Source organism: Silene latifolia, chromosome 11, assembly GCF_048544455.1.
Source record: "Silene latifolia isolate original U9 population chromosome 11, ASM4854445v1, whole genome shotgun sequence".
Classification (NCBI taxonomy): Eukaryota; Viridiplantae; Streptophyta; class Magnoliopsida; order Caryophyllales; family Caryophyllaceae; genus Silene; species Silene latifolia.
The window spans coordinates 177,680,494-177,695,109 of NC_133536.1; the positions used below are offsets into that span (position 1 = coordinate 177,680,494).

General features: G+C 41.8%; 1 non-coding gene across 1 annotated transcript; it reads left to right on the top strand.

Annotated features, from left to right (window-relative positions):
* The first annotated feature begins 4,268 nt into the window (after window positions 1-4,268).
* On the top strand, window positions 4,269-4,375 carry LOC141615755 (small nucleolar RNA R71). The gene has a single exon (XR_012530158.1). It is a non-coding gene; the product is annotated as a small nucleolar RNA R71 (small nucleolar RNA).
* The last annotated feature ends 10,241 nt before the right edge of the window (window positions 4,376-14,616 follow it).

Consider the following 14,616-nt stretch of genomic DNA (forward strand, 5'->3'; position numbering starts at 1 on the left):
TAGTTTGGCCTATGGACATTTAATCGGCAAATTTTGTCCGGTAAAGTGAAGGATTTGGCATATTTTGTTAACCACCCAAATTTGTTGTCAAGAGTGTTATTCTTGAGCCATTTAAATTTTGAACCATGGTGGCTGATCAATGATATGGCCTCCCTTAACCGGTTTATAGTTGTCATTCTTGTTGAAGTACCAGTTGAAGTGTTTTGCCAAATAGGTTACCAATCCTCCATTAACAATAAAGTTGCACCTTCTTTGCCATGATCGATATTGAGCCACCTCTCAATTAAAAGTTGAAGAATGTTGTACTTTGTGGTGAACTCTCTACCAATATTCAAGGTTGACTCGAGATAAATAAAATCAAGTTCGGTGAAGTGGTTTATTCCCTTTCTAGCAATCAAAGTATGCCCAATAACCTTGTGCCATACCCTTATGCCCGGATGATGGACATAAAGGGCACGACAATCATGGTAAGATGTAAACTTTCTCCCGGTAATAGCCTTCCATAAGGGAGCGGGATAATATTTGGTTAAGGGTTTCTTCACATAGTCCGAGTCATTTCTAAGGCCAAAAACATTACCAAACTCGCCGAAAGACATTTTCCTATCAACATTCTCAACGCGGAATTCAATGTTTGTTCGAGTCTCCACCTTCGTAACTTTCAATGAGCTTAAAAAATCCAAGGTGAGGGATGGGTAGGTTAACTCTTGCATATTAAACAAAGTAAGCAATCCCATGGACTCGAAGAAATTCTTGGTTTATTCAAAGACACCCAATTTGGTCAAGGTCTCTTGGCATATAAACTTGGTGGGTAAAATATATTTCTTAGCAAGGGATATAAATTTCATCCTATGAGCATCGGATGTGAAAATTACCTCCGGATAATCATATAGTTGTTCAACAACCGGAGTAGTAGTTTCCACCATAGGAGGAGTAGTCTCTTAAATTTCCATCCTTGCACTTTGAACCACCAAAGCCTTTGAATCTTGTACAGCTTGTTGCCTTTTTGAGAGATTCTTCTTTGGAAGTGCCTTGTTTCCACCTTTTGTCCTAGCCATCATCTCCTTGTATGTAGTAACACCCAAAAATTTGCTTGAATTCCTCAAGTTTCAATAAGACCCAAATCGATTTAGGATTTTTTTGAATTTTGCCTTGTATCCTAGAAAATCGATTCAAAGCTTGTTGTTGACAAAGGAGTGATTTGTTTGAGTTTTGAGGGAGTTTGGAATTTAGTTGGGTGAATTTTGTTGAGAAAATTGATTTTGGTGGATGGAGGGATTGAGGGTGTTGGAGGTTTTGGAGATGTGTTTGTGTTTTGAATGAGAAAAATGAATTGGGAAAGGTGGGGTTTTAATCCCGTTATATTTGAATTGCACAGGGGAGACGAGCGGATCTGGGTCGGGACGCTCGGATTCTATTTCAGCTTGTTTCAGAAAATAAGACCGTGCTGCGACGAGCGTCTTCTGATGAAGACGAGCGCCTTTCTGAAGGGAGACGAGCGGATTTCCTTGAGGACGCTCGAATTCCTTGTCAGGGAGAAATCCCAAATTTTACCAGCAGTAGGACGAGCGGATCCTCTGTGAGACAAGCGTCTTGACTAAGACGAGCAGATTCTATATGGAGACGCTCAGATCTTTAGTCAGACCAAAAAATTTTATCTCCAGCTCTCCCAGGACGAGCATCTTCTTCCCCGGATGCTCGGATTCTCTTCAGGACAAGCGGATTCTTGTCGGGCCGCTCGGATTGTCCCTGTACCTCACGGATTCAGTTCCACCCGTGGGTATTTCATAACCCGTCTCATTTACTCTTCATTCCCTTGGTCTTCATTGTGTGGGCACTACGAAGGCTTGGATAGCCTAGGCAATTGATATCCCCAAATATGTTAAAACACTACACATCAATAAACATTTAAGTCCCTCCCTCACTCTCTCTCGAAATGAAAATCTTGATCGAGGCATAAAAATACAAATCCAAAATTGACAAAAATGCAATACAATAAGTAAAATGCAAGTTAAGGGGTTAGAATATTTACAAATGGTGGTTTAGGGAGGACTCCACCAAACTCTCATCCATGTATGAGATGTCAAGGGGGCATAGCCAAGGTGTTGGTTATGTTGCTCAACACCTTAAAGAAGTAGTCGAAAGCTTGTTCATTGTTATGATAAAGATCTTCAATAGACCTTTGCACATGTTGTTCTTTATTCTGGTCTTGGGTCATAGCATTACCAATATAAGGATTGAATATCCCTTTAAACTCATCATCCCAAAGACCGTATACTTCGTCTACTTGTTCCCCAATAGTATCATGAGTTGATGAGAACAACTCCTCTTTCTTCTTGTCATTATGGCCAATGAGGCCTTCTTCTTCTCTTGTCATGAGTGGTGGTGAGCTATTCAAGCTCTCATTCTTGTTGAAACATTCTTGCTCTTTGGATGGAGCATCTTGGAGATTACCCATTTTCTTCTCCCATATGGGTGATGATTCTTTACCCATAGCTTGTTCTTTGCATTGAGATGCCAACTTCTTCCTATCACTTTCTCGGCTATAATGATCAACCATGAAACATGGCTCATGTAGTCGGGGAGCTCTCATTATCTTATCAAGATTAAAAGTCATCGTTTCATCTCCCACTTTAAGTGTGAGCTCTCCATGTTTCACGTCAATCACCGCTCCCGCGGTGTGTAAGAAAGGTCTTCCTAGAATGATAGGAATGATGGAATCCTCCTCCATATCAACAATAATAAACTCCACCGGGATGAAGAATTTGTCAATTCGTACCAGCACATCTTCCTATACCCCTAAAGGTGTCCTCGTTGATCGATCCGCCATTTGAATTGTGATATTAGTGCACTTAAGCTCTCCCATTCCTAGCCTCTTGCACACCGAGTATGGCATGACACTCACACTTGCCCAAAGGTCACATAGAGCTTTGTTGATTGTGGTGTCGCCAATGGTGCATGGAATAGAGAAACTTCCCGGATCCTTTTGTTTTGGAGGTGAACTTCCTTCTAGGATGGCACAACTCACCTTAGTGAAAGCAATAGTCTCAAGCTTCCGGATGGATTTCTTCTTCGTAAGAATATCTTTCATGTATTTCGCATAGGCCGGAACATGATTGATTAATTCCGTAAATGGAATTGAGACTTCCAAGTTTTTCACAATCTCCATAAACTTCCCAAGTTCTTCATCAAACTTAGGCTTAGCTTGACGACTTGGAAATGGAAGTCGAATCACAATCGGCTCCTTCTCTTTAGCCTTTTCTTCATCCTTCTTTGAAACTTCTTGAATGGTGGTGGGTTCTTCTTCTTTCTTCGAGTCATCAACAACTCTTTCCTTGTCACTAGCATTAACAACACCTTCATCAACAGGCCTCTTCGGCTCTTCATACCTTGTACCGCTCCTCAAATGGATGGCACTCACCGACTCATGTCTTGGGTGAGTACCTTGAGGTGGTAATTTCCCCTTTTGTCTTTGTGAACTAGAAGATGCTAATTGAGACATTTGGGTCTCCAACATCTTTGTGTGAGCTAGTATGTTATTGATGGTGATGTTTTTTGCTTGACTATCCTTTTGCATTTGAGTGAAAAACTCTTGTTGGTTCTTTTTCATTTGAAGGACCGCTTTTTTAACATCAAAACCATGGTCATTTGTTTGATTGTTTGGAGGTTGATTTTGATAACTTTGGTTTTGATTGTAAAAGGGTCTTTGAGCTTGGTTTCTCATTGGAGGTGGGGTGTATGTTGTTTGAGGGTTTTGAACATTTTGTCTTTTGTATGAGAGGTTGGGATAGAATTTGGTGTTTTCATTGTAATAGTTGGAGTAAGGGGTACCACTCTTGTATGCTTAGAAAGCATTCACTTGTTCAGTTGTTCCCCTACATTCACTTTGGTCATGTCCCAAAGTTGCACAACTCTCACATACTCCACTTGAAATTGATGAAGATGCCACCATGGCATTAACATGTTGCTTAGGTGATTTGGAGACCTCTTCAAGTTTAGCCATAGTCTTCTCAAACTTCAAATTAATGGTGTCAATATGAGCACTAAGTTGAGAACCCAATTGAGTAATAGAGTCCACTTCATGCTTTCCTCCTCTAGTAGCCTTCCGAGGTCTACTATATTATGAGTTATGGACCGCCATTTCCTCAATCTTGTTCCATGTTTGATTATCATCAACTTCGGTATACATACCATTTGATCCCATATTGAGAATGTTTCGGAAGTCTTCATATAGACCATTCCAAAATTGTTGTACAAGGAACCACTTGCTAAGTCCATGGTGCGGACAAGATCGATAAGTATCCTTAAATCTCTCCCATGCTTCATACAAAGATTCCTCATCCCTTTGTTTGAACCCGGTGATTTGGGCTCTCAACATGTTAGTCTTCTCCGGAGGATAGAACTTTTTGTAGAAAGTAAGTGCCAATTTCTTCCATGAGTCAATACCAAGAGTAGCCTAATCTAGGCTCTTCAACCATTGTTTCGCGGAACCAATCAAAGAACAAGGAAATAAGACCCATCAAATTTGGTCTTGAGTAACTCCGGTTTGAGAAATCGAATCACAATAGTCACAAAAAGTCTCATTTGGCATACCCCAAATTGACTTCTCTCAACTAATTGTATAAATTCGGATTTTGCAATGAAATTACCGGTTAAATGTTGTGGGGTAGGAGTACCATTTGGTAGGCTCTCCTCGGTTGGTATGGAATGTGATAAACATTTAGGCATTGTGGGTTGATTTTGTGGTTGGTTTTGTGTTTGGTTATCCTCTCCTTCTCTTGCAAAAGGGTTGATGAACTCAATATTATTTGGTTGAATGTCCACAATCTCACCAATACCTCTCAAAGTATTTCTAGCAAGTCTTCTATTGTTGGTCAAAGTTCTTTCAATTTCAAGATCAATGGGTAACAAGTTACCTTGTGTTCCCCTAGAAATGCAAAATATCAAACAACTCGAAAACAGTTAGAACAAACCTTGAGGAGTTTGACTTCCCCAAGGTAAAGAAAGAGACAACTAAAAACAATCAAAGAAAATCAAATCAAGTTAACACCATCCCCGACAACGGCGCCATTTTTGGTTCGTCGGTTTTGTTACTTGTCGTCAAAAGTTACCTTGACAAAAACAATATTTATAGCTTCAAAAACTAATCTACTCTTAGTAAAGAGGTAAGTAAAGGTCGGATCCCAAGGGACGGGTATTGATGTAGGATTTTCGATTGCAAATGGTTCTGTCTAAGGGTGTCACAATTTGGGTTGAGATAGGAGATCAACTAAACTAATTAACAATGTAAATAAAGTAATGAAAACAAGCAAGATGATTAAAATGAGATGTAAACAATTGATTAAAAGCACTAGGGTGTCATGGGTTCATAAGGGATTCATGGGATTTGATCATAAAAACATGTTTTCTACTAGATGCAAGCACTTATTGTTGTGATGGAATCGAGTTGGTTTATGTCTTACAATCCCTAAAAAGGTTTGGGTCCCGGAGCCGAATTGATTAGATTGTAAAACACCTACAAGTCGAAATAATACTCCCTATCCAACTATATACATGGTCTAATGAGACTCGAGTTGGTTTATATCTTACAAGTTTCATTGAAAAGGTAAGTGATAGGTAAAAAATGAAAGGATTCATAGGTTCGCATTTCATCAAACATAACATGTGCATAAGTTGAAATCACAACAAGCAAGCAAATTAATTATGAAAACATATTAGATTAAGCATGAATCAATCCCCATGTTGGTTTCTCCTAATTCCCCATTAACCGTAGTTAAGGAAAATACTCACTCATTATCGAGTTTAACATGCTAACAAGGTTGTCAATCATACTAGCAAGGCAAGACATGATGAACAAATGCAGATGATTAACAATAATTAAAAATGGATTAAGAGAGAATTATTCCTATAAAGATGATTCCAAATAATAAAGAAAAGAATAATAGAAGTACTTGATGATTGATGGAAGGTTGTCAATCCTCCAAATAAACCCAAAAAATGTTCTAATTACCCAAAATAAATGATGAACAATAGAGAAATTAAGGAAAGATTAAGAAATGAGATTTGTATTAATGTTAAATTAAGAGTTGATTATAAGATTAAGAGATTATTAAGATGAGATAAAAGAGTATTAAGATTTGATAATAATTTCAGTAGTACAATGGGGTATTTATACTAAAGATTAGGTACAAGGATTAGGGTTACTAAGGGCTTAAATGACTATTAAAATCCTTAAGAAAAGTTGAGGATGTGCTCCTCTCCAAGGAGATGCTCATCTCCATTTTGCTAGTCCCCAGAGAATATGCTCGTCCCGAGCGTCTAGGCAGTAGGCAAAGTGGAGTCTGCAAGGGAATCCGAGCGGATCAGGGGAGAGACGTTCGGATTGGTTGGCTTCAAGACGAGCGTCTTGGCATTGGGATTCTCGGATTGGTTGGCAGGGAGACGCTCGAATTGGCAGAGAGCCGCTCGGATCCTAGGTCAGGCACTTCTCTTCTCTTCTTTCCTCAACAATTCTCGGGGATCTTGTTGAGGATGTAAGGATCCTTTCATCATTTCCCAATCTACTTTATTATCTACATAGGCCTTCAAGTATCGTCTTCCCTTTTATGCTTGGTCATTGAATTCGATCAATTTAGCTCCACTTTGCCATGAAAATGCAAGGTTTGAACTCCTCTCTTACCAAGGAAACAAAACCTCAAAGAATATGCAAAATGGGAAGCTAAGGATAGTAAATGATCCAATTATGGACTAAACAACATAGGAACAAGGCTAATTTTGGGAATAAATATGCTCAAATATGAGTCACATCACTCCCAAGATAGGGAAGCTCGCGGTTCGCCTTCCTATTATACAAACGGTCTCCCCTAGAACCAAGCATGCTAGGCTCCTGTACAGTTCCATTTGCTCAATATGCCTAGAAATCTAGGATCACCCCTCATCTCTTGGTCCACATGCCCTCAAAGGATATAACAATGAAGGAGGCGGAATCCATAAGCCTGACACCTCGCCACATAGAAGATGGTAGAGTCCTCCCCATTTACAAATCGGTCAACAAAGTCAAACATGCGTACTCCATTTAAGGTCACGAGACGGTCCACCTCAGCCATGGTCAACCGAGCAAGTCCCTAAATTTGTTTTTGCACCCTTGAGAGCTAGGAGGTATAACTGGAACACCTTCTGGGTCCCATCCTCCAACCGCAGCAATTTCTTCAGGAAAAGGACAGATATCGCCTCCCGGGAAAGCAAATACATGGAAATTTGGGTCCCAATATTCTAGACATGTATCCAAAAAGGGCCCCACAACCTTCACTAGCTTCAAACTTATGATTGATCCCAAATTGAAAGCACCCATATCATGTTTCTCCATATTTGTAAATTCATTTGACCACTCCTTGATGCGATTTTCAAAGGCATCCATATTTTACTGGAAAATTTGGAGAAGTTTATATTGGACGGAGACGAGAAAGAGAGAATTGTGAGAATAGAAGCTCGACCGAGGTCTCTATATATACTATTCGCTGTTTCCTAATTTCAGCTGAGGACGGATCAACTGGGGAAATGACACAGCAGATGCTGCGCCTCTTCCAAAAGTCGCAGTGGCCGCTGCGCCTCTTCCACAGGTCTTTTTTTCTCGTTTGACGGCCGTGGATCTTTCCTAATTCCGTTTTAGTTAAAATTTCCTATTCCTATAAGGATTTAATTTGGTAATTCCGTGCAATTTCCTAGTTTGTGTTTCCTAATCAATGCGGGTTCGCTTTTCAAGGCGACATCGACATTTTCGCCATATACGCACACTTACTCATTTTATTTTCTTTATTCTTTTCGGGGAATTATTTCGCTCCCCATGTTCAAAATATTTCTTATACACTTAGACATTTCTTATAATTCTTTTTTTAGGGGGTAGCCCTCCCTACCGTCCGGTCACGTCATTTTCGGACATTTTCGGACATTTTTTCGTCCATTTTTGTCCATTTTCGGACACCCTTTTTCCGTTCGTCCATCTTCGGAAACTGTTTTTCTTTTTTCACGCTTATTTAGGCCATTGTATTTAAGTTAATTCTTTTATATGCTTTGCTATGTGATTTTTTACGTGAATTTCGGCAGCATGACGGCGTAAACCGTCACATGCCAAACCTGTTTTCTTAAGCTAACCTGCAGATACAACAAACGCCCAGCAGCAAAGGCACATAGGCCGTCATATATACATCCAAAAGGCAAAATGTACATCAAAGGACGGACTCCTGCCCAAAGTAAAGTGACATCAAAAGAAAATGTACAAATATACAACAAATAAGCAACCAACAGGCTAGCCCTGGCGACACCTCAGCTCAGCTTCTGTCGCCTCAAGAGCGGCGATCTCAGCATCTATGGTCTTGAGCTCCCTCAACAAGCGGGTCGTCTCCTCCTGGGACTGCGCTAGCTCACGCTCCCGCTACACATAAGAAATGACAGGACATTTTACATCACTTCACTGCACAAGTTTGGAAGTAGCAAAGATAAGAAACAAGAAACGGGTAGGAAAGGTTCATACCTGCCTCCCCGAGCCACCAGCAAGGGCCTCGATGGCTGTAGCTCGCAGCTGGTTGGCCATCCTCCACAGCGCCACGTGACTGGACGGCGGCACCTTCATTCGAATACAGAAAAGGTTCAAACAAATGTATTCATATGTAAATAAAACATCAAAGAACTAAAGACAGCTAAAGCTGGGGGCTTACCCTCCTGACGACGTGCTGCCACCCGTCTAAGCCAGCGTCAGTCACCGCCTTGCCAAAGTCACGGATGTCTGAGATCGTCCTCATGCCCGCCGCGTCAGTGTACTCCAGTGTCTCTGGAAAAGCTGGGGGCTTGACGCCCGCCACCTCGATCTCCTGCAAGTTTAAAATGATTCGTTATTTAGATGAACATTCATTGCTTGTTGGTTGTATCAAAAATGACAAGTAAAGATGCTCACCACGATCGGCCAGTACGCCAACCTCTGACAAACAAACTCCGCGTACTCCGTGCCAGGAAGAAAGAGGGCGTCACCACTCACACCAGCAAGGTCTGTCGTCCTCTCGGCCTCTGAGGACTCCCTAAACATCGTCCGTGGAGGATCGATGGGAACCGTAAAAGCGTCACAGGAGCACTGTCGAGCCAAACGCTCACCCAAGTACCACAGATGCTCCATGGGCGTCGTCAACAGCAACCGAATCGAACTCCGAGGAAGGAGATCCTCATCCACGAAAGCAGGAGCTCCAGTGTAGCTCTCCCAAGGTCGGGGCACCCACTAAAACAAGAGCACGGGTGGTCATTCCTATTATGGCCTCTAAATGAAAAAAGAAAAGATACAGATGAAAATCAAGATACTTACGCTATTCAACTTCAGGGCGTTAACGCCCCTCCTACAGACGTCCTAATAAGACCACTAACTTCTCCGATGGCACATAATCCAGTCCCTGACAACAGGGTACTCCCTCAGTACGTCCGCCGCCTTCTTGGGCGCTAAACTGGGAAAGTAGGAGTACACCCACGCCTGTAGACAAAATAATAATGATTACAATTTATTCTCTACCAAATGATTTTTCATATTTTCAAAGGTAAATGGAATAAAAATGACAAAGTGATCTTTCATAGTTGCAAGAAAGGTTCATACCTCCAACAGAAGTCGAGGACCAATAGTGGCAGGAGAAGTCCCCTTCTCCATCAATGCCGGACGAACCATGGCCGCCATATAGCGAGTGAGGACTGCAAAGCAAGAGGTAACCCAGTCCCAACGACCTAGGCTCCCCAAGTCAGCAAGAAACGTAAGAAGCTTCGTCGACAGCCTCTTCCCCTTGTCTCCGAGGTAAATCGAAGACATGAACCACCACCACCACAAGCGGGCCCTCTTCTCGGCAGTACAAGGTGGTGGAGGCACTGCACGTCCGTCCATCCTCACCGTAGCCAGGACCCTACTACCAAAGTAGTCCCTCAAAAAGGAGCTCGGCACTAAACCAGGTACCTGGGCCGCACTCGCAGCCAGGTTCCAGCCGATCAAAATCCTCGCCTCGGCCGAGTCCACTCTCATGGCCGCCAACGGCCACACCACTGGCTCCTCTCCACACGGCAGGCTTGAGATCATGCCGTAGTCCTCCAGAGTGGCCCCAATATCTTTAAAGTCATATGGAAAGTCGAGGTCGTGACCCAAAAACGATCAAGAAACGCTCGAATCAGGCAAAGGTTGGCCCGAATCTTTATTTCCCTTATCTCTCCAAGCCCGCACCAGGGCCCCGAAAGCTCCCTGCTCGATAATGGCCCGCTCCTCCTCCGTCAGCTTCTCGTAAGCGTCCATCATCGTCGTGTAGCCAGAAAAGGACCTCATGTTTCCGACATCCTACATCAATTCAAGAGAAAGTTTATTAAGCATAGCAAACAAAAAAGAAAGGAATGAATAAATGAGAGGCATTTATAAGAACCAAAATGAATTAAAGAAATGGCAAACGTAAGACTCACCATACTCTTTGCCGTCCTGTACGACAGGTGGCTCTCTGCTGCTCAGATGAGATGTCTGCCATCCTATTTCTCGGTCCACTCTGGCGCTCCCGCGAGCAAGTGGCAACCACGCCCCAAGTTGGCCCTCCGCGGGGCCTCCTCCTATTAGTCCTCCTCAATCACTTGGACGGTGGAAGGCTCAAGCTCAACGTCGGTCTCCATGAAGTCTCTCCTCGACGTAGAAGGGATGTCCTCTGCAATCAAAGTGATGTGAAGCGATATTAGTGTTAGGTTCTGACACGTCTGTCGCGTACCTGTCAAAAATAACCAACTGGTTCTAACTAACTAATATAGCTAGGGAAGTCGGGTCGAATCCACAGAGAGGTAGGAATTTGTCGACTGAATTTAAGTTCGTCTAAGTAACCAATTTGGGGGTTAGAAATGTGATTTCTAAACTAAGAGAATAAGGAAAAGAGAAATAAAAAGAAGGAGTTTAACAGATAAAAGAGAACAGCTAAGACAAGCGGTTCACCATAATCATCCGGTCGAGCAATCTAGGTCCCATGTCAATGCAGTACGGTCTAAGGGGTAGCGAACGTCACCTTTCGGTCCTTGATTCACCCTAAAATGTAAACAGTTTAACTTTCGCCCTCGCTGCAATACTCTATTGTTCGCTACTAGTCTGCCTCTTCCAACCTTTCGGTCCAGGTCAAGGTCCACTAAGAATAAGGGTCTAATTGCGTCGACTCAATTAGGCAATTACAATTATTTGTAGCACTTAAACAACAAAGACGGTACTGGTATTAACCTAGTAAGTCGATTACTCTCCCTTCAAATCATGGGTCCCCTATAGTCTTAGCATAGGAAATTAGCTACTCATAATCGTCGGATTAACAATTACAATAACCAAATAATCAAAACTAAGCATGATGATTAATCTATTTGATTGAACAATTGTAAAGTAAAGAGGGAAAAGGAATTAAAAGCAATAAATATGATTAAGAAATAAACTAGATTGATAGTACCGAATCCAAGTAGCAAAGTAGAGAATAGAAATACAAAAAGCAGTGACAGGAGTAACAGTCGAAATGTACGTAGTGAAGGGATCCCGAAGTAACGTGATGTTCTCCTCAGTCTTATACTGCAAAATTGTCTTAAACCTAATCTATGGACTGATTACAAAAGCCCATAAAAGATTAGGCGGAAATAAACCAAAAGCACACGAAAACCCCTCGATCGAGTAGAAAGATTACTCGATCGAACGCCAAGTCACTCGATCGAGCTAGAACTACCTCTCGATCGAGCACTGCTTGCTGAACCTCCTTGATCGACTCCTTAAACTGGTCGATCGACCAGTCTTGAGTGTATAAAGCATTCGATCGAGCAGTAAACCACTCGATCGAGCTACATAGGCACGTCAGGACTTGAATTTCTTCCTTTACTCAGCTCATGCGTCCTCCAAGTGTATGATTTCTAAGCTCCGGCTCCTTATTTCCCATGAATGCATACAATTGGGACAATTAAGGCTTGATTTAGCTCCTCCTCGGTCAATTCCTGCAAATTACAATAAACGGACTAAAGTAGAATATTCGGGGGTATTTGTAGCCAGATGCTACATAAAAAGCACAGAAATGCGTGTAAAAATGAGGTGAAAACCTTATATAAAAGACACGCATCAAATCTCCCCAAACCAAACCTTTGCTTGTCCCCAAGCAAATATGAATGCAACTAAGGGTGAACAATAGAACGGGACCAACGCATCAGCTACAAATCATCCACTAGAACCAATTTAATGCAACAAAATGACAAAGTGGCAACTGAAAAGTGCAAACGAGTTAAATTAATATTTCAAGCTTACTGAACCGTCGACCTTGCAAGATTCAAAGATGTCGGACTCTCACGGGTCGCTCGTCACTCAAAATCAGGTACAAGGTGAGTATATATGTGAAAGATAGGAAAAAGCAAGACACTCACCTAACTCGACCTATAAGAACATGCATGCAGTTAACATGAATAAAGTCTCTACAACCGTACATATGCATTCCAACCATACTAATGACCAAGACACGTGCCGAGGACTTACATTTGGGTTAGTGAGGTAATGGGTAAGAAGGGGCTAAAATGAATTTGGATATGTGGGGTTAATAGCTAGGCTAGCAACAACGGATCCAAATATAGACTGCATCCCAACTTCGTACTCATAACAGCAAGATGAAACGGTGCAAAATTATGCACTAAACTCACAAAACCAAAAGTCTTCAACTCCCCATAAGATATAAATAAGGCATGGGAGTGTGAAACATTGTGCAATTCTCATTCTCTTTCATTCTTTTTTTTTTCTTTTTCTTTTTTCTGTCTCCTTTTTTTTCGCTTTCTTTCTTTTCTTTTCGCACTTTTCGATCCATTTTTTTCAATTCAACATTTTTTTCTTTCTTTCTTTCCCTTCAATCTTTCCACCATCTTCTGAAATCAGATGAAATAACCATATTGCAATAAAACATTCCAAGAACTACTCGTTACTAGCTCAGCTAGGGTAGGAAGTATTATAGAAAGTAGTTGATAGGACTAAAAGGCAATTTGGCTATGTGAGGCTCATGGGTAGAATGAAATAAGGGGGACTGCCTCTCCTAACACGTGTCACCATCCACAGACCGAATGCATACAGGTATTAAGAAGACTAGACTCATGCTTATGCAAATTGATGTTACATGTCTTAAAGAGAGTACTACTCACATCCTAAATGAAACCGGTCATGAATGTCACCAGTTTAATAAGCTCTAACCTCAGAATGTAATGTAGCTTGCCGACATAAAGAATCAAGTCTATTCGTTCAGATAAGAGAGAAACAAAAACTCGTAGATTATGCACATAGTCATGCCAGCTAAATGTCAAGAATATGCCAGGCTCAAGTAAAGATTCAAAGTAGCGTCAATGTTCAAACGTTCCGACTCAATTTAAACATGAAAATTGTGAAAATTTTTGAATTTTATGATTTTTATATGATTTTTTTTTTTTTGGAATTAATTAAAACAACAATGCATGCGGAAATAAATATTGGAATTAATTAAAATAACAATGCATGCGGAAATAAATAAACGTGCAAGCAAAAATGCAAGACACATGCAGACACAGATATGGATGCATACCTCCCCAAACCAAACCGTACAATGCCCTCATTTTACCAAAAATAGGGAAAGAAATGCAAACTGAAAAGAAAAGGAGAAGTGGAGTCGGAAAACTTACAAAACGTCATATAGCGGGACATCCCCAAACCGACCATGCACATGGGAGGTCAAAGAAAGTCAAGCAGTGGCTCCATAGACGTAAAGCAGTGGCTGGAAGTCAATACCCGTCGATCGAGTACTTGGAACAGCTCGATCGAATGTTATGCAGCATGAGTGGACTCGATCGAGTGAAGGGCCATTCGATCGAGTAGACGTGGTATGGGTGTGGTCGATCGAGGACTGTTATCACTCGATCGAGTGGAATATCCCTCAAAAAGCGCTCGATCGAGCACACGATCTTTCGATCGAGGACTTTTACCTGCAAACACGCACTAAGAGCAAAGAAAATGCAGATGGAGTTCAAAATACAGCGTTCAAAGTTCAACGTAAGCCTAAGAAAATTGGAATAGTTCAACAAAGGTATAATAAAACAGTCCGGGCTGCCTCCCGGAGAGCGCTGGTCTAAGAGGTCCCGCACGACCTTTCCGGCATCAATTTATTGGCGCGTCGAGCTCGTCGAAGCGCAAGACTTCGACACGATTATCCGCTTCACTCGCCTCGTGGTAATGCTTCACATATTGGCCATTCACCTTGAATCTATGACCCTCGGAATCTTCAAGCTCCACGGATCCAAATTTGGTAACAGCTGTCACCGTGTATGGACCACTCCACCTGACTTCACTTGCCAGAAATAGTCTCAACCGGGCATTAAACAGCAACACCTTCTGCCCCACATGAAACTCCCGAGGTAAGATTCTCTTGTCATGCCATCTCTTCGTCTTTTCCTTGTAAATGCGCGAGCTGTCATAGGCATTGGGCCTAAACTCCTCTAATTTATCTAGCTGCAAAAGACGATTCTGACCACACAATTTAGGATCATAATTAAGCTCACGGATTGCCCACCAGGCCTTACATTCCAGCTCAACAGGTAAGTGACACGATTTCC